This window comes from Hippopotamus amphibius, chromosome 2 (assembly GCF_030028045.1).
Source record: "Hippopotamus amphibius kiboko isolate mHipAmp2 chromosome 2, mHipAmp2.hap2, whole genome shotgun sequence".
Taxonomy (NCBI): domain Eukaryota; kingdom Metazoa; phylum Chordata; class Mammalia; order Artiodactyla; family Hippopotamidae; genus Hippopotamus; species Hippopotamus amphibius.
Genome location: NC_080187.1, coordinates 201,201,532 through 201,208,553, shown reverse-complemented (window position 1 = coordinate 201,208,553; position 7,022 = coordinate 201,201,532).

The following is a 7,022-nucleotide window of genomic DNA, read 5'->3' as shown; positions in this document are numbered from 1 at the left end:
TGTATAACTGAATCAATTCATTGTACACCTGAAACACAACATTGTTAATTAACGATACTCCAACATGAAATAAAAATTTAAGAAAATATAAAATGTATAAAAAGAGGAGAGAATTTCTTTGACAGGTATACGTCCACCCAGCAGAGAGAAATGCAAAGAGGCAAGTGGCTCAGCATTGAGGCTGTGGCAATCACTCTACTAGGTGAGCTCAGACCTGACAGCTCAGTTGCTGCCCTGGTTTAAGAGCTTCCCCATTAAGTCCTTAGCAGTTGGGTCAACGGATCAAAGTCATTCTTTACTGACAGGAATATGAGGACAGCAAGGAGGAGAGGGCTGCAGGAGATTTCCTATGTGGCTCCTGGATAGTCTGAGAGCCCCTCCCACACCATTCCTGACAGGTGAATTTGCTTTCTGTTCCTCTCACTCCTGAGGATGCTTTCTTGGTTGTGGCTGTAATTACAAGGAACTGATCCAACACCTCAGGCTTAGTTCTTTTAGTACTGCAAAACTAGGGACCGGTCACCTTCTCTCCCCGAAACAGAGTTTCCTCTTTTACAAAATGATACAAACTGTGCTTGTCTCCCAAGATTTTCCTGTCATGTTATTTAAAATAGAATTCCAAGGTCTGGACATAACATATGTAGACATTAAAACCAGGGATAGACACTCTCACATTATTCAACATAGTTTTGGAAGTTTTAGCCACAGCAATCAGAGAAGAAAATGAAATAAAAGGAATCCAAATTGGAAAAGAGGAAGTAAAATTGTCACTCTTTGCAGATGACATGATATTATACATAGAAAACCCCAAAGACTCTACCAGAAAACTGCTAGCACTAAGCAATGAATTTAGTAAAGTAGCAGGGTACAAAATTAATGTGCAGAAATCTCTTGCATTCCTATACACTAACAATGAAAGAGCAGAAAGAGAAATTAAAGAAACTCTCCCATTTACCATTGCAACAAAAAGAATAAAATACCTAGGAATAAACCTAAGGAGGCAAAAGACCTGTATGCAGAAAACTATAAGACACTGATGAAAGAAATCAAAGATGATACAAACAGATGGAGAGACATACCATGTTCTTGGATTCGAAGAATCAACATTATGGAAATGACTGTACTACCCAAAGCAATTTACAGATTCATTACAATCCCTATCAAATTGCCAACAGCATTTTTCACACAACTGGAACAAGAAATCTTGTTGGAAACACAAAAGACCCCGAATAGCCAAAGCAATCGTGAGAAGGAAAGACAGAGTTGGTGGAATTAGGCTTCCTGACTTTGAACTATACTACAAGGCCACAGTGATCAAGACAGTATGGTACTGGCACAAAAATAGAAAGGAAGATCAATGGAACAGAATAGAGAACCAGAGGAAAACCCATGCACATATGGGCACCTTATCTTTGACAAAGGAGGCAAGAATATACAATGGAAAAAAGACAGCCTCTTCAATAAGTGGAGCTGGGAAAATTGGACAGCAACATGTAAAAGAATGAAATTAGAACACTTCCTGACACCACACACAAAAATAAACTCAAAATGAATGAAAGACCTCAATGGAAGGCCAGACACTATCAAACTCCTAGAGGAAAACATAGGCAGAACACTCTAGGACACACATCAAAGCAAGATCCTTTTGGACCTACCTCCTAGAATCATGGAAATAAAATCAAGAATAAACAAATGGGACCTCATGAAATTTAAGAACTTTTGCACAGTGAAAGAAACTATAAACAAGAAAAGAAGACAACCCTTAGAATAGGAGAAAATACTTGTCAATGAAGCAATGGACAAAGGATTAATTTCCAAAATATATAAGCAGCTCATGCAGCTTAATACAAAAAAGCAAATAACCCAATCCACAAATGGGCAGAAGACCTAAATAGACATTTCTCCAAAGAAGACATACAGATGGCCAACAAACACACAAAAAGATGCTCAACATCACTAATCATTAGAGAAATGCAAGTCAAAGACACAATGAGGTATCACCTCACACTGGTCAGAATGGCCAATATCAAAACATCTAGAAACAATAAATGTTGGAGAGGGTGTGGAGAAAAGGGAACTCTCCTGCACTGTTGGTGGGAATGTAAGCTGGTACAGCCACTATGGAAAACAGTTTGGAGGTTCCTTAAAAAACTACAAATAGAACTACCATATGACCCAGGAATCCCTCTCCTGGGCATATACCCAGAGAAAACCATAACCCAAAAAGAAACATGTACCATAATGTTCATTGCAGCACTATTTACAACAGCCAGGACATGGAAGCAACCGAAATGCCCATCAACAGATGAATGGATAAAGAAGATGTGGCACATATATACAATGGAATATTACTCAGTCATAAAAAGGAATGAAATTGACCTATATGTAATGAGATGGATAGACCCAGAGTCTGTCATACATAGAAAAGTAAGCCAGAAAGAGAAAAACAAACATTGTATGCTAACTCATATATATGGAATCTAAAAAAAAAAATTGGTACTGATGAACCCAGTGACAGGGCAAGAATAAGGATGCAGATGCAGAGAATGGACTGGAGGACACAGGTTTGGGGGGGCGGGGGGCGAAAGGGAAGCTGGGATGAAGTGAGAGAGTAGCATAGACATATATACACTACCAACTGTAAAATAGATAGCTGGTGGGAAGTTGCTGTATAACAAAGGGAGATCAACTCGATGATGGGTGATGCCTTAGAGGGCCAGGACGGGGAGGGAGGGGATATGGGGATATATGTATAAAAACAGCTGATTCACTTTGGTGTACCTCAAAAGCTGGTACAAGAGTGTAAAGCAATTACATTCCAATAAAGAACTTAAAAAAAAAGACCAGGGATAGATGCCCTGTGTGAATGTGGAAAGGGCTCAAAGATGAATTCTTCAGTAAAAAAAACTCAAGGAATAGAAAACTGTGCTGGGTTGATCCTGTTTGGGTGGAAGATATAAAGTGCATGCTTTTCTGTGCTAGATGATTTCTCTATAGACTCTTGAAAAGCTTAGACGGTCTGAGGGAGACAGGGCTAATGTGAACAAGGAAGCATCTTTCACTTTCATACCATTTGGCTCTGTCTGAATTTCATCTTGTACTAACTTTCTTAAAATGACAAATTAAAATAGACAATGGTATCTAGTCAAAAAGACTCATGACTTGGTGTACCCCCCCAAAAATAATAAATAAATAAAATTAAAAAAAAAGACTCATGAACTAGTTAAAAAGGCTAAATGAAGCTGTCTGTATAAAAGTTTTCTGTGACATTTAAACAACTCACCAAGAGCACTTTTATCATTCTTAATAGAACCAAATATCCATTTACTAAACGCTGGTCTCTGACTAAATAGGAATCACCTGCTTTCGAACTTCCACTTTTAATATTTTTGATGGTTTTAGACAGGACACCAGTCACATCCTAGGGTGCTACGTGGGCCCCTGAGGGTTTGTTCACTCCCCAGACCACCACCCTGAGGCCATGCCACCCTCTAACCAGGCTCCCTGCTTCCTTGACCCTTGCTCTCCTCATAGCATTTACAGGAAGCAGCTAAAACTCAAGCCAGATTATGTCACCGCTCTGCTCACGACCTTCTAATAATGGCTCTCACATCAGCCAAAGCCAGATTCCTTACAAGGCCCTTCTAGGCCTTACATCATCTGTCTTGCCCTTTCCACTTTTCAGACCACTTCTCCCACCGCTCTGGCCGTGGCTCCAGCCATGGATCTCTTGGCTGCTCTTGGCCCACCAACACCTCCCTTCCTCAGGGCTTCTGTTCTTACCTGTGCTCTATTCCCTGTACACCTGTCCCTGGTTACCTGGATGGCTCACTCCCGCAAGTCACAACTCAAAGGTCACCTTCCCAGGACAAGCCTCGCTGACCCCCCACTTGCAAGTTACATCCCTCCACACACGCAGACACATGCCCTGACCCCCTCTCCTGGTTTATTTACCTCCCTAACACTTACCACGTCTTTTACCTAGTCCATTCATTGCCTCCCTCCCCTCACTGCAAAGTTCGCTCCATGAAGCAAGGAGAGCTGTTTTGTTCACTGCTACATCCCCAGTCCCTAGAACAGTATGGGACACGTAGAAGGTGCTTGATAAATCATGTTTTACTTAATTCTGACCACGGGGAGATCAAATAATGAGTTGAGCTACCTGCCCAAAGAAAAGACAGGAGGAACTTGAGTCGGTAAGTGGGACACCCACCTCTGGGGGGGTCTTTTTAAAATTGGAAGAGCGTGTGTGTGTGTGTGTGTGTGTGTGTGTGTGTGTGTGTGTGTGAGAGAGAGAGAGAGAGAGAGAGAGAGAGAGAGAGAGAGAGAGAGAGACGAAAGCAGAAAGAAACCAGCTAGATGAAATAATAGAACCCCTCACTTCAATTGGCAAGAGTTTATGCGCAGACATGAATCACGCAGCTGAGAAGTGTCATAAATGGCTTCCAGATATGGGGCAATATTCAGAGTACAGTCCTCCTGCGTGGGGATGAGGGAACAGTCTTGCGATACATGAACAAAGTCAACACAGCTATTAGAATAAATACTAGCACTAATGATAAAACAGGCAAGGTTAAACATTTACTCTGTACTCACAATGAATGCATTAGCAGGTCACAGAGGTTGGGAGATAGGGGAAAGTTTCCTGGATAAAGTCAGATTAGAAGCACTAATTTTCTCTGCTCTGACCACTTCCCTGGGGTTGTATCCCTAGTGTCAGGGTTGCTGTCAGCTTCACAGCTGTGCTCACCCAGCTAGTGGCTCAGGCACGTGGTTTTTCCTTGTCCTGAACACAAATATGACGTTCCCGAGAAATGAGCAAAGGGAGGACCTCTAAGAGTCAATGAGTAACAGTCTTCTTGGGAAGGTATAGTCTGTCACAGCCGGGTGGGACCCCCACTCTTTTGAGGCATGAGGAAACCAGAGGGATCCAAAACCTGAATGTGAGACAAGACCATTAGATATTCCCAAACCACCCAATAGAAGAAGCTGCACTTCCGTCAACACACCTGTGCAAAGCGCCTGTCGCTAGCCAGGCCACCAAGGGAATGTTCTTTGTGTTTCACGAGGTCTAATCTTGTATAGTTAGAGGGGCAATCCGATTCTTGAAGAGCCATTTCATTTTGCTTTCAGAAAAGCTCTGCTCCTTTCACCACTTATTTCCAACCTTCTCTTCAGCCTCTTCCATCTCTTGTCCTTCCCTCCCTCTTAGGTACCAGCTGTATTTCTCTCCCACTTCTATTTCTCTCCCAATTTCCAGTGACTATCACAGCACATGACACCTTTGAGTTGAAGGATATTAGTAGGAAAAAAAGGGAAACTTCTATTTATTCCGGATGTCTTTCATTCCTAGGAGCCTGAGCAAATAAGCATTCAGTTCATTTCTTATTAGATTACCATTAAAAAGATGAGGCAAAGGCACAAAAGGGACAGGACATAATATGGAATCAGGAACGTGTCTAATACAAAATGTTTGCCAGGACATCTCATGTCTTTAATTTTCTACCTGGAAATACAACCATCAGTAACATGAGTCCTAGGGTCTGATTCAGAAATAAAATGGTTTGAGAAACATACCTGACCTGATACCAATAGAAGGAAAAAATTTCTTCTACAGATACAGTGTAATGAACAATATCTTATTATCTTTCGAATGTTCAAAATGAGTTTCACAGAACTACTTCTTAGAAGATTCCTCAAGGAAAACCACCTCTGCACCTCTCCGCAGAGCCTGTTATTGACAGCAGTTCTGGGGAAGTCCAGGTCTGGAAGATCAGCCCACCTGACATACCTGGTTGCAAACTAGCAGCCCACACGTGGGCCTGCTGAAGCTGAGACTGTTTTGTGATTGTTACTGCTGTTGTTGAAGTTAATGCTCTTGGCAGGGATGTGCGTGTCTCAACTCTCCACCCGCTTTTGTTTTTATTGCAGTCATTTCATACATTTATGTTAAATAACCAGCCTCTAAAGGCATTGCATTGAAGATGGTCACTCATCTACTCAGGTATTTTCAAGCACCTCTTACTGCCTGACACTCTTCTTTGCAAGCAAGCAAGAACAACATCCTGCCTCAAAGTTTAAATCCTAGTGTAAAGGAACGGGTAATAGACAATTATAAAAGTATGTGGTATATCAGATGGTAAGTGTTACAGAAAATAAAGAAAAAGAGAGACCTGGAGGGAGGAAGAGTCTAGGGAGTAGCCAGGGAAGGTCTCACTGAGAAGGTCACAGGTGAGTAATGACCTGCAAGAAGTGAGGAAGCTATGTGGATGGATACCTGGGGGAACAGCAAATGCAAAGGTCCTCAGGTAGGAAGGGGTTTGCTTAGCAGGACTAAGAGCACACAAGCTAATATAAAACCAGAGCAAAAAGTCAGGGTTAGCAAGAAGTCATCAAGGGAGGGAAGAAATGGTAGGAGGGCCTGGTACGTCACTGTAGATACTTCAGAAAAAGCCTTTGGAGGGTTTTGAGTGGAAAAATGACATCACCTAACAAATATTAGAAGGGCTGCCCTGTATGCAGAATGCAATAGGTCATCTAACAAACCACTGCAATCATCCCCTGATTTAGATCAACTGAGTGTCTATTCAAGAAGTTCCTCATAAGCAGTTTTCTTGCAGACTTTGTGGTGGTATCCCTGGCAAAGAGCAGACTTGCTGCTAGCTCGGGACAAGCAGGGCTGAGAGCCTGAGGAGCCAGCCGCTCCTCCCCTCCCAGATCTGAGCTGACAAAGCCCTCAGAGGTCAATCTGATTCAGCTCAAGGCACAGGGATGACTAATACCGCCTGGAGCTGGAAACTATTCAAGGAGCAGGTGCAACAAAACTCTCATCAACTTCCTCCTAGGACAAGGTGCCCAAGGAACACTTAGCTCTGAGCAAAGTTACTTCCTGGTGAGCCCAAACTGGTACATAAATGAAATCTAACACTGCCTTCCTGAGATAATAACCAGTTAAAACATGATTCAAAGCGAGGGCCCTTGAAGGTAGGTTATGGGCCTGGAGAACAATAGCACTCTTCTCT